The sequence below is a fragment of the Phyllobates terribilis genome, unplaced genomic scaffold (genome assembly GCF_046119375.1).
Source record: "Phyllobates terribilis strain yellow unplaced genomic scaffold, ASM4611937v1 Scaffold_3__8_contigs__length_932513732, whole genome shotgun sequence".
In the NCBI taxonomy this organism is placed as follows: Eukaryota; Metazoa; Chordata; class Amphibia; order Anura; family Dendrobatidae; genus Phyllobates; species Phyllobates terribilis.
In genome coordinates this window covers 856,573,854-856,595,938 of record NW_027362763.1, presented here as the reverse complement: position 1 = coordinate 856,595,938, position 22,085 = coordinate 856,573,854, and the positions used below count along the sequence as shown (strand labels likewise).

The 22,085-nt window shown below is 53.9% G+C and overlaps 46 non-coding genes and 1 pseudogene across 46 annotated transcripts; all 47 read right to left on the bottom strand.

Moving 5' to 3' along the window:
- Positions 1–151: 151 nt before the first annotated feature.
- On the bottom strand, positions 152–267 carry LOC141260369 (U5 spliceosomal RNA). The gene has a single exon (XR_012319126.1). It is a non-coding gene; the product is annotated as a U5 spliceosomal RNA (small nuclear RNA).
- A 331-nt stretch (positions 268–598) lies between these two features.
- Positions 599–714, bottom strand: LOC141260726 (U5 spliceosomal RNA). The gene has a single exon (XR_012319447.1). It is a non-coding gene; the product is annotated as a U5 spliceosomal RNA (small nuclear RNA).
- Positions 715–1,351: 637 nt separating this feature from the next.
- Positions 1,352–1,467, bottom strand: LOC141260519 (U5 spliceosomal RNA). Its single transcript, XR_012319267.1, has one exon. It is a non-coding gene; the product is annotated as a U5 spliceosomal RNA (small nuclear RNA).
- A 332-nt stretch (positions 1,468–1,799) lies between these two features.
- LOC141260725 (U5 spliceosomal RNA) lies at positions 1,800–1,915 on the bottom strand. The gene has a single exon (XR_012319446.1). It is a non-coding gene; the product is annotated as a U5 spliceosomal RNA (small nuclear RNA).
- Positions 1,916–2,247: 332 nt separating this feature from the next.
- Positions 2,248–2,363, bottom strand: LOC141260724 (U5 spliceosomal RNA). The gene has a single exon (XR_012319445.1). It is a non-coding gene; the product is annotated as a U5 spliceosomal RNA (small nuclear RNA).
- A 333-nt stretch (positions 2,364–2,696) lies between these two features.
- Positions 2,697–2,812, bottom strand: LOC141260226 (U5 spliceosomal RNA). Its single transcript, XR_012318985.1, has one exon. It is a non-coding gene; the product is annotated as a U5 spliceosomal RNA (small nuclear RNA).
- Positions 2,813–3,144: 332 nt separating this feature from the next.
- LOC141260722 (U5 spliceosomal RNA) lies at positions 3,145–3,260 on the bottom strand. The gene has a single exon (XR_012319443.1). It is a non-coding gene; the product is annotated as a U5 spliceosomal RNA (small nuclear RNA).
- Positions 3,261–3,592: 332 nt separating this feature from the next.
- LOC141260721 (U5 spliceosomal RNA) lies at positions 3,593–3,708 on the bottom strand. Its single transcript, XR_012319442.1, has one exon. It is a non-coding gene; the product is annotated as a U5 spliceosomal RNA (small nuclear RNA).
- Positions 3,709–4,040: 332 nt separating this feature from the next.
- LOC141260720 (U5 spliceosomal RNA) lies at positions 4,041–4,156 on the bottom strand. Its single transcript, XR_012319441.1, has one exon. It is a non-coding gene; the product is annotated as a U5 spliceosomal RNA (small nuclear RNA).
- A 333-nt stretch (positions 4,157–4,489) lies between these two features.
- On the bottom strand, positions 4,490–4,605 carry LOC141260225 (U5 spliceosomal RNA). Its single transcript, XR_012318984.1, has one exon. It is a non-coding gene; the product is annotated as a U5 spliceosomal RNA (small nuclear RNA).
- A 332-nt stretch (positions 4,606–4,937) lies between these two features.
- Positions 4,938–5,053, bottom strand: LOC141260719 (U5 spliceosomal RNA). Its single transcript, XR_012319440.1, has one exon. It is a non-coding gene; the product is annotated as a U5 spliceosomal RNA (small nuclear RNA).
- Positions 5,054–5,385: 332 nt separating this feature from the next.
- Positions 5,386–5,501, bottom strand: LOC141260718 (U5 spliceosomal RNA). Its single transcript, XR_012319439.1, has one exon. It is a non-coding gene; the product is annotated as a U5 spliceosomal RNA (small nuclear RNA).
- A 332-nt stretch (positions 5,502–5,833) lies between these two features.
- LOC141260717 (U5 spliceosomal RNA) lies at positions 5,834–5,949 on the bottom strand. The gene has a single exon (XR_012319438.1). It is a non-coding gene; the product is annotated as a U5 spliceosomal RNA (small nuclear RNA).
- Positions 5,950–6,281: 332 nt separating this feature from the next.
- Positions 6,282–6,397, bottom strand: LOC141260716 (U5 spliceosomal RNA). The gene has a single exon (XR_012319437.1). It is a non-coding gene; the product is annotated as a U5 spliceosomal RNA (small nuclear RNA).
- A 332-nt stretch (positions 6,398–6,729) lies between these two features.
- On the bottom strand, positions 6,730–6,845 carry LOC141261069 (U5 spliceosomal RNA). Its single transcript, XR_012319778.1, has one exon. It is a non-coding gene; the product is annotated as a U5 spliceosomal RNA (small nuclear RNA).
- A 332-nt stretch (positions 6,846–7,177) lies between these two features.
- On the bottom strand, positions 7,178–7,293 carry LOC141260715 (U5 spliceosomal RNA). The gene has a single exon (XR_012319436.1). It is a non-coding gene; the product is annotated as a U5 spliceosomal RNA (small nuclear RNA).
- A 332-nt stretch (positions 7,294–7,625) lies between these two features.
- LOC141260714 (U5 spliceosomal RNA) lies at positions 7,626–7,741 on the bottom strand. The gene has a single exon (XR_012319435.1). It is a non-coding gene; the product is annotated as a U5 spliceosomal RNA (small nuclear RNA).
- Positions 7,742–8,073: 332 nt separating this feature from the next.
- Positions 8,074–8,189, bottom strand: LOC141259785 (U5 spliceosomal RNA). The gene has a single exon (XR_012318553.1). It is a non-coding gene; the product is annotated as a U5 spliceosomal RNA (small nuclear RNA).
- A 332-nt stretch (positions 8,190–8,521) lies between these two features.
- Positions 8,522–8,637, bottom strand: LOC141260253 (U5 spliceosomal RNA). The gene has a single exon (XR_012319011.1). It is a non-coding gene; the product is annotated as a U5 spliceosomal RNA (small nuclear RNA).
- A 332-nt stretch (positions 8,638–8,969) lies between these two features.
- LOC141259755 (U5 spliceosomal RNA) lies at positions 8,970–9,085 on the bottom strand. Its single transcript, XR_012318525.1, has one exon. It is a non-coding gene; the product is annotated as a U5 spliceosomal RNA (small nuclear RNA).
- Positions 9,086–9,417: 332 nt separating this feature from the next.
- On the bottom strand, positions 9,418–9,533 carry LOC141260404 (U5 spliceosomal RNA). Its single transcript, XR_012319158.1, has one exon. It is a non-coding gene; the product is annotated as a U5 spliceosomal RNA (small nuclear RNA).
- Positions 9,534–9,865: 332 nt separating this feature from the next.
- On the bottom strand, positions 9,866–9,981 carry LOC141259754 (U5 spliceosomal RNA). The gene has a single exon (XR_012318524.1). It is a non-coding gene; the product is annotated as a U5 spliceosomal RNA (small nuclear RNA).
- A 332-nt stretch (positions 9,982–10,313) lies between these two features.
- Positions 10,314–10,429, bottom strand: LOC141260713 (U5 spliceosomal RNA). The gene has a single exon (XR_012319434.1). It is a non-coding gene; the product is annotated as a U5 spliceosomal RNA (small nuclear RNA).
- A 332-nt stretch (positions 10,430–10,761) lies between these two features.
- Positions 10,762–10,877, bottom strand: LOC141260711 (U5 spliceosomal RNA). The gene has a single exon (XR_012319433.1). It is a non-coding gene; the product is annotated as a U5 spliceosomal RNA (small nuclear RNA).
- A 333-nt stretch (positions 10,878–11,210) lies between these two features.
- On the bottom strand, positions 11,211–11,326 carry LOC141260710 (U5 spliceosomal RNA). Its single transcript, XR_012319432.1, has one exon. It is a non-coding gene; the product is annotated as a U5 spliceosomal RNA (small nuclear RNA).
- Positions 11,327–11,657: 331 nt separating this feature from the next.
- LOC141260709 (U5 spliceosomal RNA) lies at positions 11,658–11,773 on the bottom strand. Its single transcript, XR_012319431.1, has one exon. It is a non-coding gene; the product is annotated as a U5 spliceosomal RNA (small nuclear RNA).
- A 332-nt stretch (positions 11,774–12,105) lies between these two features.
- LOC141259805 (U5 spliceosomal RNA) lies at positions 12,106–12,221 on the bottom strand. The gene has a single exon (XR_012318573.1). It is a non-coding gene; the product is annotated as a U5 spliceosomal RNA (small nuclear RNA).
- A 332-nt stretch (positions 12,222–12,553) lies between these two features.
- Positions 12,554–12,669, bottom strand: LOC141260028 (U5 spliceosomal RNA). Its single transcript, XR_012318790.1, has one exon. It is a non-coding gene; the product is annotated as a U5 spliceosomal RNA (small nuclear RNA).
- Positions 12,670–13,001: 332 nt separating this feature from the next.
- Positions 13,002–13,117, bottom strand: LOC141260708 (U5 spliceosomal RNA). Its single transcript, XR_012319430.1, has one exon. It is a non-coding gene; the product is annotated as a U5 spliceosomal RNA (small nuclear RNA).
- Positions 13,118–13,449: 332 nt separating this feature from the next.
- On the bottom strand, positions 13,450–13,565 carry LOC141260707 (U5 spliceosomal RNA). The gene has a single exon (XR_012319429.1). It is a non-coding gene; the product is annotated as a U5 spliceosomal RNA (small nuclear RNA).
- A 332-nt stretch (positions 13,566–13,897) lies between these two features.
- On the bottom strand, positions 13,898–14,013 carry LOC141260027 (U5 spliceosomal RNA). The gene has a single exon (XR_012318789.1). It is a non-coding gene; the product is annotated as a U5 spliceosomal RNA (small nuclear RNA).
- Positions 14,014–14,345: 332 nt separating this feature from the next.
- LOC141260706 (U5 spliceosomal RNA) lies at positions 14,346–14,461 on the bottom strand. The gene has a single exon (XR_012319428.1). It is a non-coding gene; the product is annotated as a U5 spliceosomal RNA (small nuclear RNA).
- A 332-nt stretch (positions 14,462–14,793) lies between these two features.
- On the bottom strand, positions 14,794–14,909 carry LOC141260705 (U5 spliceosomal RNA). The gene has a single exon (XR_012319427.1). It is a non-coding gene; the product is annotated as a U5 spliceosomal RNA (small nuclear RNA).
- Positions 14,910–15,241: 332 nt separating this feature from the next.
- On the bottom strand, positions 15,242–15,357 carry LOC141260704 (U5 spliceosomal RNA). Its single transcript, XR_012319426.1, has one exon. It is a non-coding gene; the product is annotated as a U5 spliceosomal RNA (small nuclear RNA).
- A 937-nt stretch (positions 15,358–16,294) lies between these two features.
- On the bottom strand, positions 16,295–16,410 carry LOC141260703 (U5 spliceosomal RNA). The gene has a single exon (XR_012319425.1). It is a non-coding gene; the product is annotated as a U5 spliceosomal RNA (small nuclear RNA).
- A 332-nt stretch (positions 16,411–16,742) lies between these two features.
- On the bottom strand, positions 16,743–16,858 carry LOC141260702 (U5 spliceosomal RNA). Its single transcript, XR_012319424.1, has one exon. It is a non-coding gene; the product is annotated as a U5 spliceosomal RNA (small nuclear RNA).
- A 332-nt stretch (positions 16,859–17,190) lies between these two features.
- Positions 17,191–17,296, bottom strand: LOC141260564 (U5 spliceosomal RNA; annotated as a pseudogene).
- Positions 17,297–17,628: 332 nt separating this feature from the next.
- On the bottom strand, positions 17,629–17,744 carry LOC141260026 (U5 spliceosomal RNA). The gene has a single exon (XR_012318788.1). It is a non-coding gene; the product is annotated as a U5 spliceosomal RNA (small nuclear RNA).
- A 333-nt stretch (positions 17,745–18,077) lies between these two features.
- LOC141260477 (U5 spliceosomal RNA) lies at positions 18,078–18,193 on the bottom strand. The gene has a single exon (XR_012319228.1). It is a non-coding gene; the product is annotated as a U5 spliceosomal RNA (small nuclear RNA).
- Positions 18,194–18,525: 332 nt separating this feature from the next.
- On the bottom strand, positions 18,526–18,641 carry LOC141259998 (U5 spliceosomal RNA). Its single transcript, XR_012318761.1, has one exon. It is a non-coding gene; the product is annotated as a U5 spliceosomal RNA (small nuclear RNA).
- A 332-nt stretch (positions 18,642–18,973) lies between these two features.
- On the bottom strand, positions 18,974–19,089 carry LOC141260700 (U5 spliceosomal RNA). The gene has a single exon (XR_012319423.1). It is a non-coding gene; the product is annotated as a U5 spliceosomal RNA (small nuclear RNA).
- A 332-nt stretch (positions 19,090–19,421) lies between these two features.
- LOC141259971 (U5 spliceosomal RNA) lies at positions 19,422–19,537 on the bottom strand. Its single transcript, XR_012318735.1, has one exon. It is a non-coding gene; the product is annotated as a U5 spliceosomal RNA (small nuclear RNA).
- A 332-nt stretch (positions 19,538–19,869) lies between these two features.
- Positions 19,870–19,985, bottom strand: LOC141259822 (U5 spliceosomal RNA). Its single transcript, XR_012318590.1, has one exon. It is a non-coding gene; the product is annotated as a U5 spliceosomal RNA (small nuclear RNA).
- Positions 19,986–20,317: 332 nt separating this feature from the next.
- LOC141260315 (U5 spliceosomal RNA) lies at positions 20,318–20,433 on the bottom strand. Its single transcript, XR_012319072.1, has one exon. It is a non-coding gene; the product is annotated as a U5 spliceosomal RNA (small nuclear RNA).
- A 331-nt stretch (positions 20,434–20,764) lies between these two features.
- Positions 20,765–20,880, bottom strand: LOC141260699 (U5 spliceosomal RNA). The gene has a single exon (XR_012319422.1). It is a non-coding gene; the product is annotated as a U5 spliceosomal RNA (small nuclear RNA).
- Positions 20,881–21,212: 332 nt separating this feature from the next.
- On the bottom strand, positions 21,213–21,328 carry LOC141259804 (U5 spliceosomal RNA). Its single transcript, XR_012318572.1, has one exon. It is a non-coding gene; the product is annotated as a U5 spliceosomal RNA (small nuclear RNA).
- Positions 21,329–21,660: 332 nt separating this feature from the next.
- On the bottom strand, positions 21,661–21,776 carry LOC141260025 (U5 spliceosomal RNA). Its single transcript, XR_012318787.1, has one exon. It is a non-coding gene; the product is annotated as a U5 spliceosomal RNA (small nuclear RNA).
- Positions 21,777–22,085: the final 309 nt, after the last annotated feature.

The following is a 22,085-nucleotide window of genomic DNA, read 5'->3' as shown; positions in this document are numbered from 1 at the left end:
CCAGAGCGTCACTTACACTTCCAGCTCCCCAGAAGGGGGCCGTCCATGGCCACAATATTCAAATGAGGGCCACCTCCCAACCAACCACAGGATTCAGTCTCCCACTGAAAGCCCACCCCCCACTCATTCTGTTGTTCAACCAAATGAAGGAAGCCCCAGCAAGCTGGAGCATGCAAAAATTGCCACAAAACTCAGTTTTGCTCCTCTCTACGGAAATCTTTAGTAAAAGGCGAAAGATTTTTACGTTCTGAAGAAAAGCCAGAGTATACTGGGCAAGGGCCTCCTCCCGACCTACCGCCATGGCCGCAGCTCTCCCTTGGCCCAGGGAGACCACCTAGAAGAGGCTGCGGCCTTTGGGGATGGAAAAACAAAAAGGGCAACACACAGCCAGCCGGGCGACAGCCCATCATCTTCCATAGGCTGCTCCATGTTCTGGTCCATCCTGCTGCCAGAGCGTCACTTACACTTCCAGCTCCCCAGAAGGGGACGTCCATGGCCACAATATTCAAATGAGGGCCACCTCCCAACCAACCACAGGATTCAGTCTCCCACTGAAAGCCCACCCCCCACTCATTCTGTTGTTCAACCAAATGAAGGAAGCCCCAGCAAGCTGGAGCATGCAAAAATTGCCACAAAACTCAGTTTTGCTCCTCTCCACGGAAATCTTTAGTAAAAGGCGAAAGATTTTTACGTTCTGAAGAGAAGCCAGAGTATACTGGGCAAGTGCCTCCTCCCGACCTACCGCCATGGCCGCAGCCCTCCCTTGGCCCAGGGAGACCACCTAGAAGAGGCTGCGGCCTTTGGGGATGGAAAAACAAAAAGGGCAACACACAGCCAGCCGGGCGACAGCCCATCATCTTCCATAGGTTGCTCCATGTTCTGGTCCATCCTGCTGCCAGAACGTCACTTACACTTCCAGCTCCCCAGAAGGGGGCCGTCCATGGCCACAATATTCAAATGAGGGCCACCTCCCAACCAACCACAGGATTCAGTCTTCCACTGAAGAGAAGCCAGAGTATACTGGGCAAGGGCCTCCTCCCGACCTACCGCCATGGCCGCAGCCCTCCCTTGGCCCAGGGAGACCACCTAGAAGAGGCTGCGGCCTTTGGGGATGGAAAAACAAAAAGGGCAACACACAGCCAGCCGGGCGACAGCCCATCATCTTCCATAGGCTGCTCCATGTTCTGGTCCATCCTGCTGCCAGAGCGTCACTTACACTTCCAGCTCCCCAGAAGGGGGCCGTCCATGGCCACAATATTCAAATGAGGGTCACCTCCCAACCAACCACAGGATTCAGTCTCCCACTGAAAGCCCACCCCCCACTCATTCTGTTGTTCAACCAAATGAAGGAAGCCCCAGCAAGCTGGAGCATGCAAAAATTGCCACAAAACTCAGTTTTGCTCCTCTCCACGAAAATCTTTAGTAAAAAGCGAAAGATTTTTATGTTGTGAAGAGAAGCCAGAGTATACTGGGCAAGGGCCTCCTCCCGACCTACCGCCATGGCCGCAGCCCTCCCTTGGCCCAGGGAGACCACCTAGAAGAGGCTGCGGCCTTTGGGGATGGAAAAACAAAAAGGGCAACACACAGCCAGCCGGGCGACAGCCCATCATCTTATATAGGCTGCTCCATGTTCTGGTCCATCCTGCTGCCAGAGCGTCACTTACACTTCCAGCTCCCCAGAAGGGGGCCGTCCATGGCCACAATATTCAAATGAGGGCCACCTCCCAACCAACCACAGGATTCAGTCTCCCACTGAAAGCCCACCCCCCACTCATTCTGTTGTTCAACCAAATGAAGGAAGCCCCAGCAAGCTGGAGCATGCAAAAATTGCCACAAAACTCAGTTTTGCTCCTCTCCACGGAAATCTTTAGTAAAAGGCGAAAGATTTTTACGTTCTGAAGAGAAGCCAGAGTATACTGGGCAAGGGCCTCCTCCCGACCTACCGCCATGGCCGCAGCCCTCCCTTGGCCCAGGGAGACCACCTAGAAGAGGCTGCGGCCTTTGGTGATGGAAAAACAAAAAGGGCAACACACAGCCAGCCGGGCGACAGCCCATCATCTTCCATAGGCTGCTCCATGTTCTGGTCCATCCTGCTGCCAGAGCGTCACTTACACTTCCAGCTCCCCAGAAGGGGGCCGTCCATGGCCACAATATTCAAATGAGGGCCACCTCCCAACCAACCACAGGATTCAGTCTCCCACTGAAAGCCCACCCCCCACTCATTCTGTTGTTCAACCAAATGAAGGAAGCCCCAGCAAGCTGGAGCATGCAAAAATTGCCACAAAACTCAGTTTTGCTCCTCTCCACGGAAATCTTTAGTAAAAGGCGAAAGATTTTTACGTTCTGAAGAGAAGCCAGAGTATACTGGGCAAGGGCCTCCTCCCGACCTACCGCCATGGCCGCAGCCCTCCCTTGGCCCAGGGAGACCACCTAGAAGAGGCTGCGGCCTTTGGGGATGGAAAATCAAAAAGGGCAACACACAGCCAGCCGGGCGACAGCCCATCATCTTCCATAGGCTGCTCCATGTTCTGGTCCATCCTGCTGCCAGAGCGTCACTTACACTTCCAGCTCCCCAGAAGGGGGCCGTCCATGGCCACAATATTCAAATGAGGGCCACCTCCCAACCAACCACAGGATTCAGTCTCCCACTGAAAGCCCACCCCCCCACTCATTCTGTTGTTCAACCAAATGAAGGAAGCCCCAACAAGCTGGAGCATGCAAAAATTGCCACAAAACTCAGTTTTGCTCCTCTCCACGGAAATCTTTAGTAAAAGGCGAAAGATTTTTACGCTCTAAAGAGAAGACAGAGTATACTGGGCAAGGGCCTCCTCCCGACCTACCGCCATGGCCGTAGCCCTCCCTTGGCCCAGGGAGACCACCTAGAAGAGGCTGCGGCCTTTGGGGATGGAAAAACAAAAAGGGCAACACACAGCCAGCCGGGCGACAGCCCATCATCTTCCATAGGCTGCTCCATGTTCTGGTCCATCCTGCTGCCAGAGCATCACTTACACTTCCAGCTCCCCAGAAAGGGGCCGTCCATGGCCACAATATTCAAATGAAGGCCACCTCCCAACCAACCACAGGATTCAGTCTCCCACTGAAAGCCCACCCCCCACTCATTCTGTTGTTCAACCAAATGAAGGAAGCCCCAGCAAGCTGGAGCATGCAAAAATTGCCACAAAACTCAGTTTTGCTCCTCTCCACGGAAATCTTTAGTAAAAGGCGAAAGATTTTTACGTTCTGAAGAGAAGCCAGAGTATACTGGGCAAGGGCCTCCTCCCGACCTACCGCCATGGCCGCAGCCCTCCCTTGGCCCAGGGAGACCACCTAGAAGAGGCTGCGGCCTTTGGGGATGGAAAAACAAAAAGGGCAACACACAGCCAGCCGGGCGACAGCCCATCATCTTATATAGGCTGCTCCATGTTCTGGTCCATCCTGCTGCCAGAGCGTCACTTACACTTCCAGCTCCCCAGAAGGGGGCCGTCCATGGCCACAATATTCAAATGAGGGCCACCTCCCAACCAACCACAGGATTCAGTCTCCCACTGAAAGCCCACCCCCCACTCATTCTGTTGTTCAACCAAATGAAGGAAGCCCCAGCAAGCTGGAGCATGCAAAAATTGCCACAAAACTCAGTTTTGCTCCTCTCCACGGAAATCTTTAGTAAAAGGCGAAAGATTTTTACGTTCTGAAGAGAAGCCAGAGTATACTGGGCAAGGGCCTCCTCCCGACCTACCGCCATGGCCGCAGCCCTCCCTTGGCCCAGGGAGACCACCTAGAAGAGGCTGCGGCCTTTGGTGATGGAAAAACAAAAAGGGCAACACACAGCCAGCCGGGCGACAGCCCATCATCTTCCATAGGCTGCTCCATGTTCTGGTCCATCCTGCTGCCAGAGCGTCACTTACACTTCCAGCTCCCCAGAAGGGGGCCGTCCATGGCCACAATATTCAAATGAGGGCCACCTCCCAACCAACCACAGGATTCAGTCTCCCACTGAAAGCCCACCCCCCACTCATTCTGTTGTTCAACCAAATGAAGGAAGCCCCAGCAAGCTGGAGCATGCAAAAATTGCCACAAAACTCAGTTTTGCTCCTCTCCACGGAAATCTTTAGTAAAAGGCGAAAGATTTTTACGTTCTGAAGAGAAGCCAGAGTATACTGGGCAAGGGCCTCCTCCCGACCTACCGCCATGGCCGCAGCCCTCCCTTGGCCCAGGGAGACCACCTAGAAGAGGCTGCGGCCTTTGGGGATGGAAAATCAAAAAGGGCAACACACAGCCAGCCGGGCGACAGCCCATCATCTTCCATAGGCTGCTCCATGTTCTGGTCCATCCTGCTGCCAGAGCGTCACTTACACTTCCAGCTCCCCAGAAGGGGGCCGTCCATGGCCACAATATTCAAATGAGGGCCACCTCCCAACCAACCACAGGATTCAGTCTCCCACTGAAAGCCCACCCCCCCACTCATTCTGTTGTTCAACCAAATGAAGGAAGCCCCAACAAGCTGGAGCATGCAAAAATTGCCACAAAACTCAGTTTTGCTCCTCTCCACGGAAATCTTTAGTAAAAGGCGAAAGATTTTTACGCTCTAAAGAGAAGACAGAGTATACTGGGCAAGGGCCTCCTCCCGACCTACCGCCATGGCCGTAGCCCTCCCTTGGCCCAGGGAGACCACCTAGAAGAGGCTGCGGCCTTTGGGGATGGAAAAACAAAAAGGGCAACACACAGCCAGCCGGGCGACAGCCCATCATCTTCCATAGGCTGCTCCATGTTCTGGTCCATCCTGCTGCCAGAGCATCACTTACACTTCCAGCTCCCCAGAAAGGGGCCGTCCATGGCCACAATATTCAAATGAGGGCCACCTCCCAACCAACCACAGGATTCAGTCTCCCACTGAAAGCCCACCCCCCACTCATTCTGTTGTTCAACCAAATGAAGGAAGCCCCAGCAAGCTGGAGCATGCAAAAATTGCCACAAAACTCAGTTTTGCTCCTCTCCACGGAAATCTTTAGTAAAAGGCGAAAGATTTTTACGTTCTGAAGAGAAGCCAGAGTATACTGGGCAAGGGCCTCCTCCCGACCTACCGCCATGGCCGCAGCCCTCCCTTGGCCCAGGGAGACCACCTAGAAGAGGCTGCGGCCTTTGGGGATGGAAAAACAAAAAGGGCAACACACAGCCAGCCGGGCGACAGCCCATCATCTTCCATAGGCTGCTCCATGTTCTGGTCCATCCTGCTGCCAGAGCCTCACTTACACTTCCAGCTCCCCAGAAGGGGGCCGTCCATGGCCACAATATTCAAATGAGGGCCACCTCCCAACCAACCACAGGATTCAGTCTCCCACTGAAAGCCCACCCCCCACTCATTCTGTTGTTCAACCAAATGAAGGAAGCCCCAGCAAGCTGGAGCATGCAAAAATTGCCACAAAACTCAGTTTTGCTCCTCTCCACGGAAATCTTTAGTAAAAGGCGAAAGATTTTTACGTTCTGAAGAGAAGCCAGAGTATACTGGGCAAGGGCCTCCTCCCGACCTACCGCCATGGCCGCAGCCCTCCCTTGGCCCAGGGAGACCACCTAGAAGAGGCTGCGGCCTTTGGGGATGGAAAATCAAAAAGGGCAACACACAGCCAGCCGGGCGACAGCCCATCATCTTCCATAGGCTGCTCCATGTTCTGGTCCATCCTGCTGCCAGAGCGTCACTTACACTTCCAGCTCCCCAGAAGGGGGCCGTCCATGGCCACAATATTCAAATGAGGGCCACCTCCCAACCAACCACAGGATTCAGTCTCCCACTGAAAGCCCACCCCCCACTCATTCTGTTGTTCAACCAAATGAAGGAAGCCCCAGCAAGCTGGAGCATGCAAAAATTGCCACAAAACTCAGTTTTGCTCCTCTCCACGGAAATCTTTAGTAAAAGGCGAAAGATTTTTACGTTCTGAAGAGAAGCCAGAGTATACTGGGCAAGGGCCTCCTCCCGACCTACCGCCATGGCCGCAGCCCTCCCTTGGCCCAGGGAGACCACCTAGAAGAGGCTGCGGCCTTTGGGGATGGAAAAACAAAAAGGGCAACACACAGCCAGCCGGGCGACAGCCCATCATCTTCCATAGGCTGCTCCATGTTCTGGTCCATCCTGCTGCCAGAGCGTCACTTACACTTCCAGCTCCCCAGAAGGGGGCCGTCCATGGCCACAATATTCAAATGAGGGCCACCTCCCAACCAACCACAGGATTCAGTCTCCCACTGAAAGCCCACCCCCCACTCATTCTGTTGTTCAACCAAATGAAGGAAGCCCCAGCAAGCTGGAGCATGCAAAAATTGCCACAAAACTCAGTTTTGCTCCTCTCCACGGAAATCTTTAGTAAAAGGCGAAAGATTTTTACGTTCTGAAGAGAAGCCAGAGTATACTGGGCAAGGGCCTCCTCCCGACCTACCGCCATGGCCGCAGCCCTCCCTTGGCCCAGGGAGACCTCCTAGAAGAGGCTGCGGCCTTTGGGGATTGAAAAACAAAAATGGAAACACACAGCCAGCCGGGCGACAGCCCATCATCTTCCATAGGCTGCTCCATGTTCTGGTCCATCCTGCTGCCAGAGCGTCACTTACACTTCCAGCTCCCCAGAAGGGGGACGTCCATGGCCACAATATTCAAATGAGGACCACCTCCCAACCAACCACAGGATTCAGTCTCCCACTGAAAGCCCACCCCCCACTCATTCTGTTGTTCAACCAAATGAAGGAAGCTCCAGCAAGCTGGAGCATGCAAAAATTGCCACAAAACTCAGTTTTGCTCCTCTCCACGGAAATCTTTAGTAAAAGGCGAAAGATTTTTACATTCTGGAGAGAAGCCAGAGTATACTGGGCAAGGGCCTCCTCCCGACCTACCGCCATGGCCGCAGCCCTCCCTTGGCCCAGGGAGACCACCTAGAAGAGGCTGCGGCCTTTGGGGATGGAAAATCAAAAAGGGCAACACACAGCCAGCCGGGCGACAGCCCATCATCTTCCATAGGCTGCTCCATGTTCTGGTCCATCCTGCTGCCAGAGCGTCACTTACACTTCCAGCTCCCCAGAAGGGGGCCGTCCATGGCCACAATATTCAAATGAGGGCCACCTCCCAACCAACCACAGGATTCAGTCTCCCACTGAAAGCCCACCCCCCACTCATTCTGTTGTTCAACCAAATGAAGGAAGCCCCAGCAAGCTGGAGCATGCAAAAATTGCCACAAAACTCAGTTTTGCTCCTCTCCACGGAAATCTTTAGTAAAAGGCGAAAGATTTTTACGTTCTGAAGAGAAGCCAGAGTATACTGGGCAAGGGCCTCCTCCCGACCTACCGCCATGGCCGCAGCCCTCCCTTGGCCCAGGGAGACCACCTAGAAGAGGCTGCGGCCTTTGGGGATGGAAAAACAAAAAGGGCAACACACAGCCAGCCGGGCGACAGCCCATCATCTTCCATAGGCTGCTCCATGTTCTGGTCCATCCTGCTGCCAGAGCGTCACTTACACTTCCAGCTCCCCAGAAGGGGGCCGTCCATGGCCACAATATTCAAATGAGGGCCACCTCCCAACCAACCACAGGATTCAGTCTCCCACTGAAAGCCCACCCCCCACTCATTCTGTTGTTCAACCAAATGAAGGAAGCCCCAGCAAGCTGGAGCATGCAAAAATTGCCACAAAACTCAGTTTTGCTCCTCTCCACGGAAATCTTTAGTAAAAGGCGAAAGATTTTTACGTTCTGAAGAGAAGCCAGAGTATACTGGGCAAGGGCCTCCTCCCGACCTACCGCCATGGCCGCAGCCCTCCCTTGGCCCAGGGAGACCTCCTAGAAGAGGCTGCGGCCTTTGGGGATGGAAAAACAAAAATGGAAACACACAGCCAGCCGGGCGACAGCCCATCATCTTCCGTAGGCTGCTCCATGTTCTGGTCCATCCTGCTGCCAGAGCGTCACTTACACTTCCAGCTCCCCAGAAGGGGGACGTCCATGGCCACAATATTCAAATGAGGGCCACCTCCCAACCAACCACAGGATTCAGTCTCCCACTGAAAGCCCACCCCCCACTCATTCTGTTGTTCAACCAAATGAAGGAAGCCCCAGCAAGCTGGAGCATGCAAAAATTGCCACAAAACTCAGTTTTGCTCCTCTCCACGGAAATCTTTAGTAAAAGGCGAAAGATTTTTACGTTCTGGAGAAAAGCCAGAGTATACTGGGCAAGGGCCTCCTCCCGACCTACCGCCATGGCCGCAGCCCTCCCTTGGCCCAGGGAGACCACCTAGAAGAGGCTGCGGCCTTTGGGGATGGAAAAACAAAAAGGGCAACACACAGCCAGCCGGGCGACAGCCCATCATCTTCCATAGGCTGCTCCATGTTCTGGTCCATCCTGCTGCCAGAGCGTCACTTACACTTCCAACTCCCCAGAAGGGGGCCATCCATGGCCACAATATTCAAATGAGGACCACCTCCCAACCAACCACAGGATTCAGTCTCCCACTGAAAGCCCACCCCCCACTCATTCTGTTGTTCAACCAAATGAAGGAAGCCCCAGCAAGCTGGAGCATGCAAAAATTGCCACAAAACTCTGTTTTGCTCCTCTCCATGGAAATCTTTAGTAAAAGGCGAAAGATTTTTACATTCTGAAGAGAAGCCAGAGTATACTGGGCAAGGGCCTCCTCCCGACCTACCGCCATGGCCGCAGCCCTCCCTTGGCCCAGGGAGACCACCTAGAAGAGGCTGCGGCCTTTGGGGATGGAAAAACAAAAAGGGCAACACACAGCCAGCCGGGCGACAGCCCATCATCTTCCATAGGCTGCTCCATGTTCTGGTCCATCCTGCTGCCAGAGCGTCACTTACACTTCCAGCTCCCCAGAAGGGGGCCGTCCATGGCCACAATATTCAAATGAGGGCCACATCCCAACCAACCACAGGATTCAGTCTCCCACTGAAAGCCCACCCCCCACTCATTCTGTTGTTCAACCAAATGAAGGAAGCCCCAGCAAGCTGGAGCATGCAAAAATTGCCACAAAACTCAGTTTTGCTCCTCTCCACGGAAATCTTTAGTAAAAGGCGAAAAATTTTTACGTTCTGAAGAGAAGCCAGAGTATACTGGGCAAGGGCCTCCTCCCGACCTACCGCCATGGCCGCAGCCCTCCCTTGGCCCAGGGAGACCACCTAGAAGAGGCTGCGGCCTTTGGGGATGGAAAAACAAAAAGGGCAACACACAGCCAGCCGGGCGACAGCCCATCATCTTCCATAGGCTGCTCCATGTTCTGGTCCATCCTGCTGCCAGAGCGTCACTTACACTTCCAACTCCCCAGAAGGGGGCCATCCATGGCCACAATATTCAAATGAGGACCACCTCCCAACCAACCACAGGATTCAGTCTCCCACTGAAAGCCCACCCCCCACTCATTCTGTTGTTCAACCAAATGAAGGAAGCCCCAGCAAGCTGGAGCATGCAAAAATTGCCACAAAACTCTGTTTTGCTCCTCTCCATGGAAATCTTTAGTAAAAGGCGAAAGATTTTTACATTCTGAAGAAAAGCCAGAGTATACTGGGCAAGGGCCTCCTCCCGACCTACCGCCATGGCCGCAGCCCTCCCTTGGCCCAGGGAGACCACCTAGAAGAGGCTGCGGCCTTTGGGGATGGAAAAACAAAAAGGGCAACACACAGCCAGCCGGGCGACAGCCCATCATCTTCCATAGGCTGCTCCATGTTCTGGTCCATCCTGCTGCCAGAGCGTCACTTACACTTCCAGCTCCCCAGAAGGGGGCCGTCCATGGCCACAATATTCAAATGAGGGCCACATCCCAACCAACCACAGGATTCAGTCTCCCACTGAAAGCCCACCCCCCACTCATTCTGTTGTTCAACCAAATGAAGGAAGCCCCAGCAAGCTGGAGCATGCAAAAATTGCCACAAAACTCAGTTTTGCTCCTCTCCACGGAAATCTTTAGTAAAAGGCGAAAAATTTTTACGTTCTGAAGAGAAGCCAGAGTATACTGGGCAAGGGCCTCCTCCCGACCTACCGCCATGGCCGCAGCCCTCCCTTGGCCCAGGGAGACCACCTAGAAGAGGCTGCGGCCTTTGGGGATGGAAAAACAAAAAGGGCAACACACAGCCAGCCGGGCAACAGCCCATCATCTTCCATAGGCTGCTCCATGTTCTGGTCCATCCTGCTGCCAGAGCGTCACTTACACTTCCAGCTCCCCAGAAGGGGGCCGTCCATGGCCACAATATTCAAATGAGGGCCACCTCCCAACCAACCACATGATTCAGTCTCCCACTGAAAGCCCACCCCCCACTCATTCTGTTGTTCAACCAAATGAAGGAAGCCCCAGCAAGCTGGAGCATGCAAAAATTGCCACAAAACTCAGTTTTGCTCCTCTCCACGGAAATCTTTAGTAAAAGGCGAAAGATTTTTACGTTCTGAAGAGAAGCCAGAGTATACTGGGCAAGGGCCTCCTCCCGACCTACCGCCATGGCCGCAGCCCTCCCTTGGCCCAGGGAGACCACCTAGAAGAGGCTGCGGCCTTTGGGGATGGAAAAACAAAAAGGGCAACACACAGCCAGCCGGGCGACAGCCCATCATCTTCCATAGGCTGCTCCATGTTCTGGTCCATCCTGCTGCCAGAGCGTCACTTACACTTCCAGCTCCCCAGAAGGGGGCCGTCCATGGCCACAATATTCAAATGAGGGCCACCTCCCAACCAACCACAGGATTCAGTCTCCCACTGAAAGCCCACCCCCCACTCATTCTGTTGTTCAACCAAATGAAGGAAGCCCCAGCAAGCTGGAGCATGCAAAAATTGCCACAAAACTCAGTTTTGCTCCTCTCCACGGAAATCTTTAGTAAAAGGCGAAAGATTTTTACGTTCTGAAGAGAAGCCAGAGTATACTGGGCAAGGGCCTCCTCCCGACCTACCGCCATGGCCGCAGCCCTCCCTTGGCCCAGGGAGACCACCTAGAAGAGGCTGCGGCCTTTGGGGATGGAAAAACAAAAAGGGCAACACACAGCCAGCCGGGCGACAGCCCATCATCTTCCATAGGCTGCTCCATGTTCTGGTCCATCCTGCTGCCAGAGCGTCACTTACACTTCCAGCTCCCCAGAAGGGGGCCATCCATGGCCACAATATTCAAATGATGGCCACCTCCCAACCAACCACAGGATTCAGTCTCCCACTGAAAGCCCACCCCCCCACTCATTCTGTTGTTCAACCAAATGAAGGAAGCCCCAGCAAGCTGGAGCATGCAAAAATTGCCACAAAACTCAGTTTTGCTCCTCTCCACGGAAATCTTTAGTAAAAGGCGAAAGATTTTTACGTTCTGAAGAGAAGCCAGAGTATACTGGGCAAGGGCCTCCTCCCGACCTACCGCCATGGCCGCAGCCCTCCCTTGGCCCAGGGAGACCACCTAGAAGAGGCTGCGGCCTTTGGGGATGGAAAAACAAAAAGGGCAACACACAGCCAGCCGGGCGACAGCCCATCATCTTCCATAGGCTGCTCCATGTTCTGGTCCATCCTGCTGCCAGAGCGTCACTTACACTTCCAGCTCCCCAGAAGGGGGCCATCCATGGCCACAATATTCAAATGAGGGCCACCTCCCAACCAACCACAGGATTCAGTCTCCCACTGAAAGCCCAACCCCCACTCATTCTGTTGTTCAATCAATGAAGCAAGCCCCAGCAAGCTGGAGCATGCAAAAATTGCCACAAAACTCAGTTTTGCTCCTCTCCACGGAAATCTTTAGTAAAAGGCGAAAGATTTTTACGTTCTGAAGAGAAGCCAGAGTATACTGGGCAAGGGCCTCCTCCCGACCTACCGCCATGGCCGCAGCCCTCCCTTGGCCCAGGGAGACCACCTAGAAGAGGCTGCGGCCTTTGGGGATGGAAAAACAAAAAGGGCAACACACAGCCAGCCGGGCGACAGCCCATCATCTTCCATAGGCTGCTCCATGTTCTGGTCCATCCTGCTGCCAGAGCGTCACTTACACTTCCAGCTCCCCAGAAGGGGGCCGTCCATGGCCACAATATTCAAATGAGGGCCACCTCCCAACCAACCACAGGATTCAGTCTCCCACTGAAAGCCCACCCCCCACTCATTCTGTTGTTCAACCAAATGAAGGAAGCCCCAGCAAGCTGGAGCATGCAAAAATTGCCACAAAACTCAGTTTTGCTCCTCTCCACGGAAATCTTTAGTAAAAGGCGAAAGATTTTTACATTCTGAAGAGAAGCCAGAGTATACTGGGCAAGGGCCTCCTCCCGACCTACCGCCATGGCCGCAGCCCTCCCTTGGCCCAGGGAGACCACCTAGAAGAGGCTGCGGCCTTTGGGGATGGAAAAACAAAAAGGGCAACACACAGCCAGCCGGGCGACAGCCCATCATCTTCCATAGGCTGCTCCATGTTCTGGTCCATCCTGCTGCCAGAGCGACACTTACACTTCCAGCTCCCCAGAAGGGGGCCGTCCATGGCCACAATATTCAAATGAGGGCCACCTCCCAACCAACCACAGGATTCAGTCTCCCACTGAAAGCCCACCCCCCACTCATTCTGTTGTTCAACCAAATGAAGGAAGCCCCAGCAAGCTGGAGCATGCAAAAATTGCCACAAAACTCAGTTTTGCTCCTCTCCACAGAAATCTTTAGTAAAAGGCGAAAGATTTTTACGTTCTGAAGAGAAGCCAGAGTATACTGGGCAAGGGCCTCCTCCCGACCTACCGCCATGGCCGCAGCCCTCCCTTGGCCCAGGGAGACCACCTAGAAGAGGCTGCGGCCTTTGGGGATGGAAAAACAAAAAGGGCAACACACAGCCAGCCGGGCGACAGCCCATCATCTTCCATAGGCTGCTCCATGTTCTGGTCCATCCTGCTGCCAGAGCGTCACTTACACTTCCAGCTCCCCAGAAGGGGGCCGTCCATGGCCACAATATTCAAATGAGGGCCACCTCCCAACCAACCACAGGATTCAGTCTCCCACTGAAAGCCCACCCCCCACTCATTCTGTTGTTCAACCAAATGAAGGAAGCCCCAGCAAGCTGGAGCATGCAAAAATTGCCACAAAACTCAGTTTTGCTCCTCTCCACGGAAATCTTTAGTAAAAGGCGAAAGATTTTTACGTTCTGAAGAGAAGCCAGAGTATACTGGGCAAGGGCCTCCTCCCGACCTACCGCCATGGCCGCAGCCCTCCCTTGGCCCAGGGAGACCACCTAGAAGAGGCTGCGGCCTTTGGGGATGGAAAAACAAAAAGGGCAACACACAGCCAGCCGGGCGACAGCCCATCATCTTCCATAGGCTGCTCCATGTTCTGGTCCATCCTGCTGCCAGAGCGTCACTTACACTTCCAGCTCCCCAGAAGGGGGCCGTCCATGGCCACAATATTCAAATGAGGGCCACCTCCCAACCAACCACAGGATTCAGTCTCCCACTGAAAGCCCACCCCCCACTCATTCTGTTGTTCAACCAAATGAAGGAAGCCCCAGCAAGCTGGAGCATGCAAAAATTGCCACAAAACTCAGTTTTGCTCCTCTCCACGGAAATCTTTAGTAAAAGGCGAAAGATTTTTACGTTCTGAAGAGAAGCCAGAGTATACTGGGCAAGGGCCTCCTCCCGACCTACCGCCATGGCCGCAGCCCTCCCTTGGCCCAGGGAGACCACCTAGAAGAGGCTGCGGCCTTTGGGGATGGAAAAACAAAAAGGGCAACACACAGCCAGCCGGGCGACAGCCCATCATCTTCCATAGGCTGCTCCATGTTCTGGTCCATCCTGCTGCCAGAGCGTCACTTACACTTCCAGCTCCCCAGAAGGGGGCCGTCCATGGCCACAATATTCAAATGAGGGCCACCTCCCAACCAACCACAGGATTCAGTCTCCCACTGAAAGCCCACCCCCCACTCATTCTGTTGTTCAACCAAATGAAGGAAGCCCCAGCAAGCTGGAGCATGCAAAAATTGCCACAAAACTCAGTTTTGCTCCTCTCCACAGAAATCTTTAGTAAAAGGCGAAAGATTTTTACGTTCTGAAGAGAAGCCAGAGTATACTGGGCAAGGGCCTCCTCCCGACCTACCGCCATGGCCGCAGCCCTCCCTTGGCCCAGGGAGACCACCTAGAAGAGGCTGCGGCCTTTGGGGATGGAAAAACAAAAAGGGCAACACACAGCCAGCCGGGCGACAGCCCATCATCTTCCATAGGCTGCTCCATGTTCTGGTCCATCCTGCTGCCAGAGCGTCACTTACACTTCCAGCTCCCCAGAAGGGGGCCGTCCATGGCCACAATATTCAAATGAGGGCCACCTCCCAACCAACCACAGGATTCAGTCTCCCACTGAAAGCCCACCCCCCACTCATTCTGTTGTTCAACCAAATGAAGGAAGCCCCAGCAAGCTGGAGCATGCAAAAATTGCCACAAAACTCAGTTTTGCTCCTCTCCACGGAAATCTTTAGTAAAAGGCGAAAGATTTTTACGTTCTGAAGAGAAGCCAGAGTATACTGGGCAAGGGCCTCCTCCCGACCTACCGCCATGGCCGCAGCCCTCCCTTGGCCCAGGGAGACCACCTAGAAGAGGCTGCGGCCTTTGGGGATGGAAAAACAAAAAGGGCAACACACAGCCAGCCGGGCGACAGCCCATCATCTTCCATAGGCTGCTCCATGTTCTGGTCCATCCTGCTGCCAGAGCGTCACTTACACTTCCAGCTCCCCAGAAGGGGGCCGTCCATGGCCACAATATTCAAATGAGGGCCACCTCCCAACCAACCACAGGATTCAGTCTCCCACTGAAAGCCCACCCCCCACTCATTCTGTTGTTCAACCAAATGAAGGAAGCCCCAGCAAGCTGGAGCATGCAAAAATTGCCACAAAACTCAGTTTTGCTCCTCTCCACGGAAATCTTTAGTAAAAGGCGAAAGATTTTTACGTTCTGAAGAGAAGCCAGAGTATACTGGGCAAGGGCCTCCTCCCGACCTACCGCCATGGCCGCAGCCCTCCCTTGGCCCAGGGAGACCACCTAGAAGAGGCTGCGGCCTTTGGGGATGGAAAAACAAAAAGGGCAACACACAGCCAGCCGGGCGACAGCCCATCATCTTCCATAGGCTGCTCCATGTTCTGGTCCATCCTGCTGCCAGAGCGTCACTTACACTTCCAGCTCCCCAGAAGGGGGCCGTCCATGGCCACAATATTCAAATGAGGGCCACCTCCCAACCAACCACAGGATTCAGTCTCCCACTGAAAGCCCACCCCCCACTCATTCTGTTGTTCAACCAAATGAAGGAAGCCCCAGCAAGCTGGAGCATGCAAAAATTGCCACAAAACTCAGTTTTGCTCCTCTCCACGGAAATCTTTAGTAAAAGGCGAAAGATTTTTACGTTCTGAAGAGAAGCCAGAGTATACTGGGCAAGGGCCTCCTCCCGACCTACCGCCATGGCCGCAGCCCTCCCTTGGCCCAGGGAGACCACCTAGAAGAGGCTGCGGCCTTTGGGGATGGAAAAACAAAAAGGGCAACACACAGCCAGCCGGGCGACAGCCCATCATCTTCCATAGGCTGCTCCATGTTCTGGTCCATCCTGCTGCCAGAGCGTCACTTACACTTCCAGCTCCCCAGAAGGGGGCCGTCCATGGCCACAATATTCAAATGAGGGCCACCTCCCAACCAACCACAGGATTCAGTCTCCCACTGAAAGCCCACCCCCCACTCATTCTGTTGTTCAACCAAATGAAGGAAGAATACAATTCTGGGATGTATTAACAGAAGCATACAGTCTAGATCACGTGAAGTCATTATCGGTCTTTACTCCTCTTTGGTCAGACCTCATCTGGAATACTGTGTACAGTTTTGGGCACCACATTTTAAAAAAGACATCGACAAACTGGAACAAGTTCAGAGAAGAGCGACCAGAATGGTGACTGGTCTGCAAACCATGTCCTATGAGGAACGGTTGCAGGATTTGGGAATGTTTAGCTTGCAAAAAAGAAGACTGAGAGGAGACTTAATAGCTGTCTACAAATATGTCAAGGGCTGTCACATTGTAGAAGGATCATCTTTATTCTCATTTGCACAAGGAAAGACTAGAAGCAATGGGATGAAACTAAATGGGAGGAGACACAGATTAGATATTAGAAAAAACTTTTTGACAGTTAGGGTGATTAATGAGTGGAACAGGCTGCCACGAGAGGTGGTGAGTTCCCCTTCAATGGACGTCTTCAAACAGAGGCTGGACAGACATCTGTCTGAGATGATCTAGTGAATCCTGCTTTGAGCAGGGGGTTGGACCAGATGACCCAGGAGGTCCCTTCCAACTCTACCATTCTATGATTCTATGATTCTAAGCCCCAGCAAGCTGGAGCATGCAAAAATTGCCACAAAACTCAGTTTTGCTCCTCTCCACGGAAATCTTTAGTAAAAGGCGAAAGATTTTTACGTTCTGAAGAGAAGCCAGAGTATACTGGGCAAGGGCCTCCTCCCGACCTACCGCCATGGCCGCAGCCCTCCCTTGGCCCAGGGAGACCACCTAGAAGAGGCTGCGGCCTTTGGGGATGGAAAAACAAAAAGGGCAACACACAGCCAGCCGGGCGACAGCCCATCATCTTCCATAGGCTGCTCCATGTTCTGGTCCATCCTGCTGCCAGAGCGTCACTTACACTTCCAGCTCCCCAGAAGGAGACCGTCCATGGCCACAATATTCAAATGAGAGCCACCTCCCAACCAACCACAGGATTCAGTCTCCCACTGAAAGCCCACCCCCCACTCATTCTGTTGTTCAACCAAATGAAGGAAGCCCCAGCAAGCTGGAGCATGCAAAAATTGCCACAAAACTCAGTTTTGCTCCTCTCCACGGAAATCTTTAGTAAAAGGCGAAAGATTTTTACGTTCTGAAGAGAAGCCAGAGTATACTGGGCAAGGGCCTCCTCCCGACCTACCGCCATGGCCGCAGCCCTCCCTTGGCCCAGGGAGACCACCTAGAAGAGGCTGCGGCCTTTGGGGATGGAAAAACAAAAAGGGCAACACACAGCCAGCCGGGCGACAGCCCATCATTTTCCATAGGCTGCTCCATGTTCTGGTTCATCCTGCTGCCAGAGCGTCACTTACACTTCCAGCTCCCCAGAAGGGGGCCGTCCATGGCCACAATATTCAAATGAGGGCCACCTCCCAACCAACCACAGGATTCAGTCTCCCACTGAAAGCCCACCCCCCACTCATTCTGTTGTTCAACCAAATGAAGGAAGCCCCAGCAAGCTGGAGCATGCAAAAAACTCAGTTTTGCTCCTCTCCACGGAAATCTTTAGTAAAAGGCGAAAGATTTTTACGTTCTGAAGAGAAGCCAGAGTATACTGGGCAAGGGCCTCCTCCCGACCTACCGCCATGGCCGCAGCCCTCCCTTGGCCCAGGGAGACCACCTAGAAGAGGCTGCGGCCTTTGGGGATGGAAAAACAAAAAGGGAAACACACAGCCAGCCGGGCGACAGCCCATCATCTTCCATAGGCTGCTCCATGTTCTGGTCCATCCTGCTGCCAGAGCGTCACTTACACTTCCAGCTCCCCAGAAGGGGGCCGTCCATGGTCACAATATTCAAATGAGGGCCACCTCCCAACCAACCACAGGATTCAGTCTCCCACTGAAAGCCCACCCCCCACTCATTCTGTTGTTCAACCAAATGAAGGAAGCCCCAGCAAGCTGGAGCATGCAAAAATTGCCACAAAACTCAGTTTTGCTCCTCTCCACAGAAATCTTTAGTAAAAGGCGAAAGATTTTTACGTTCTGAAGAGAAGCCAGAGTATACTGGGCAAGGGCCTCCTCCCGACCTACCGCCATGGCCGCAGCCCTCCCTTGGCCCAGGGAGACCACCTAGAAGAGGCTGCGGCCTTTGGGGATGGAAAAACAAAAAGGGCAACACACAGCCAGCCGGGCGACAGCCCATCATCTTCCATAGGCTGCTCCATGTTCTTGTCCATCCTGCTGCCAGAGCGTCACTTACACTTCCAGCTCCCCAGAAGGGGGCCGTCCATGGCCACAATATTCAAATGAGAGCCACCTCCCAACCAACCACAGGATTCAGTCTCCCACTGAAAGCCCACCCCCCCACTCATTCTGTTGTTCAACCAAATGAAGGAAGCCCCAGCAAGCTGGAGCATGCAAACATTGCCACAAAACTCAGTTTTGCTCCTCTCCACGGAAATCTTTACTAAAAGGCGAAAGATTTTTACGTTCTGAAGAGAAGCCAGAGTATACTGGGCAAGGGCCTCCTCCCGACCTACCGCCATGGCCGCAGCCCACCCTTGGCCCAGGGAGACCACCTAGAAGAGGCTGCGGCCTTTGGGGATGGAAAAACAAAAAGGGCAACACACAGCCAGCCGGGCGACAGCCCATCATTTTCCATAGGCTGCTCCATGTTCTGGTTCATCCTGCTGCCAGAGCGTCACTTACACTTCCAGCTCCCCAGAAGGGGGCCGTCCATGGCCACAATATTCAAATGAGGGCCACCTCCCAACCAACCACAGGATTCAGTCTCCCACTGAAAGCCCACCCCCCACTCATTCTGTTGTTCAACCAAATGAAGGAAGCCCCAACAAGCTGGAGCATGCAAAAATTGCCACAAAACTCAGTTTTGCTCCTCTCCACGGAAATCTTTAGTAAAAGGCGAAAGATTTTTAGGTTCTGAAGAGAAGCCAGAGTATACTGGGCAAGGGCCTCCTCCAGACCTACCGCCATGGCTGCAGCCCTCCCTTGGCCCAGGGAGACCACCTAGAAGAGGCTGCGGCCTTTGGGGATGGAAAAACAAAAAGGGCAACACACAGCCAGCCGGGCGACAGCCCATCATCTTCCATAGGCTGCTCCATGTTCTGGTCCATCCTGCTGCCAGAGCGTCACTTACACTTCCAGCTCCCCAGAAGGGGGCCGTCCATGGCCACAATATTCAAATGAGGGCCACCTCCCAACCAACCACAGGATTCAGTCTCCCACTGAAAGCCCACCCCCCACCCATTCTGTTGTTCAACCAAACGAAGGAAGCCCCAGCAAGCTGGAGCATGCAAAAATTGCCACAAAACTCAGTTTTGCTCCTCTCCACGGAAATCTTTAGTAAAAGGCGAAAGATTTTTACGTTCTGAAGAGAAGCCAGAGTATACTGGGCAAGGGCCTCCTCCCGACCTACCGCCATGGCCGCAGCCCTCCCTTGGCCCAGGGAGACCACCTAGAAGAGGCTGCGGCCTTTGGGGATGGAAAAACAAAAAGGGCAACACACAGCCAGCCGGGCGACAGCCCATAATCTTCCATAGGCTGCTCCATGGTCTGGTCCATCCTGCTGCCAGAGCGTCACTTACACTTCCAGCTCCCCAGAAGGGGGCCGTCCATGGCCACAATATTCAAATGAGGGCCACCTCCCAACCAACCACAGGATTCAGTCTCCCACTGAAAGCCCACCCCCCACTCATTCTGTTGTTCAACCAAATGAAGGAAGCCCCAGCAAGCTGGAGCATGCAAAAGTTGCCACAAAACTCAGTTTTGCTCCTCTCCACGGAAATCTTTAGTAAAAGGCGAAAGATTTTTACGTTCTGAAGAGAAGCCAGAGTATACTGGGCAAGGGCCTCCTCCCGACCTACCGCCATGGCCGCAGCCCTCCCTTGGCCCAGGGAGACCACCTAGAAGAGGCTGCGGCCTTTGGGGATGGAAAAACAAAAAGGGCAACACACAGCCAGCCGGGCGACAGCCCATCATCTTCCATAGGCTGCTCCATGTTCTGGTCCATCCTGCTGCCAGAGCGTCACTTACACTTCCAGCTCCCCAGAAGGGGGCCGTCCATGGCCACAATATTCAAATGAGGGCCACCTCCCAACCAACCACAGGATTCAGTCTCCCACTGAAAGCCCACCCCCCACTCATTCTGTTGTTCAACCAAATGAAGGAAGCCCCAGCAAGCTGGAGCATGCAAAAATTGCCACAAAACTCAGTTTTACTCCTCTCCACGGAAATCTTTAGTAAAAGGCGAAAGATTTTTACGTTCTGAAGAGAAGCCAGAGTATACTGGGCAAGGGCCTCCTCCCGACCTACCGCCATGGCCGCAGCCCTCCCTTGGCCCAGGGAGACCACCTAGAAGAGGCTGCGGCCTTTGGGGATGGAAAAACAAAAAGGGCAACACACAGCCAGCCGGGCGACAGCCCATCATCTTCCATAGGCTGCTCCATGTTCTGGTCCATCCTGCTGCCAGAGCGTCACTTACACTTCCAGCTCCCCAGAAGGGGGCCGTCCATGGCCACAATATTCAAATGAGGGCCACCTCCCAACCAACCACAGGATTCAGTCTCCCACTGAAAGCCCACCCCCCACTCATTCTGTTGTTCAACCAAATGAAGGAAGCCCCAGCAAGCTGGAGCATGCAAAAATTGCCACAAAACTCAGTTTTGCTCCTCTCCACAGAAATCTTTAGTAAAAGGCGAAAGACTTTTACGTTCTGAAGAGAAGCCAGAGTATACTGGGCAAGGGCCTCCTCCCGACCTACCGCCATGGCCGCAGCCCTCCCTTGGCCCAGGGAGACCACCTAGAAGAGGCTGCGGCCTTTGGGGATGGAAAAACAAAAAGGGCAACACACAGCCAGCCGGGCGACAGCCCATCATCTTCCATAGGCTGCTCCATGTTCTGGTCCATCCTGCTGCCAGAGCGTCACTTACACTTCCAGCTCCCCAGAAGGGGGCCATCCATGGCCACAATATTCAAATGAGGGCCACCTCCCAACCAACCACAGGATTCAGTCTCCCACTGAAAGCCCACCCCCCACTCATTCTGTTGTTCAATCAATGAAGCAAGCCCCAGCAAGCTGGAGCATGCAAAAATTGCCACAAAACTCAGTTTTGCTCCTCTCCACGGAAATCTTTAGTAAAAGGCGAAAGATTTTTACGTTCTGAAGAGAAGCCAGAGTATACTGGGCAAGGGCCTCCTCCCGACCTACCGCCATGGCCGCAGCCCTCCCTTGGGCCAGGGAGACCACCTAGAAGAGGCTGCGGCCTTTGGGGATGGAAAAACAAAAAGGGCAACACACAGCCAGCCGGGCGACAGCCCATCATCTTCCATAGGCTGCTCCATGTTCTGGTCCATCCTGCTGCCAGAGCGTCACTTACACTTCCAGCTCCCCAGAAGGGGGCCGTCCATGGCCACAATATTCAAATGAGGGCCACCTCCCAACCAACCACAGGATTCAGTCTCCCACTGAAAGCCCACCCCCCACTCATTCTGTTGTTCAACCAAATGAAGGAAGCCCCAGCAAGCTGGAGCATGCAAAAATTGCCACAAAACTCAGTTTTGCTCCTCTCCACGGAAATCTTTAGTAAAAGGCGAAAGATTTTTACATTCTGAAGAGAAGCCAGAGTATACTGGGCAAGGGCCTCCTCCCGACCTACCGCCATGGCCGCAGCCCTCCCTTGGCCCAGGGAGACCACCTAGAAGAGGCTGCGGCCTTTGGGGATGGAAAAACAAAAAGGGCAACACACAGCCAGCCGGGCGACAGCCCATCATCTTCCATAGGCTGCTCCATGTTCTGGTCCATCCTGCTGCCAGAGCGTCACTTACACTTCCAGCTCCCCAGAAGGGGGCCGTCCATGGCCACAATACTCAAATGAGGGCCACCTCCCAACCAACCACAGGATTCAGTCTCCCACTGAAAGCCCACCCCCCACTCATTCTGTTGTTCAACCAAATGAAGGAAGCCCCAGCAAGCTGGAGCATGCAAAAATTGCCACAAAACTCAGTTTTGCTCCTCTCCACAGAAATCTTTAGTAAAAGGCGAAAGATTTTTACGTTCTGAAGAGAAGCCAGAGTATACTGGGCAAGGGCCTCCTCCCGACCTACCGCCATGGCCGCAGCCCTCCCTTGGCCCAGGGAGACCACCTAGAAGAGGCTGCGGCCTTTGGGGATGGAAAAACAAAAAGGGCAACACACAGCCAGCCGGGCGACAGCCCATCATCTTCCATAGGCTGCTCCATGTTCTGGTCCATCCTGCTGCCAGAGCGTCACTTACACTTCCAGCTCCCCAGAAGGGGGCCGTCCATGGCCACAATATTCAAATGAGGGCCACCTCCCAACCAACCACAGGATTCAGTCTCCCACTGAAAGCCCACCCCCCACTCATT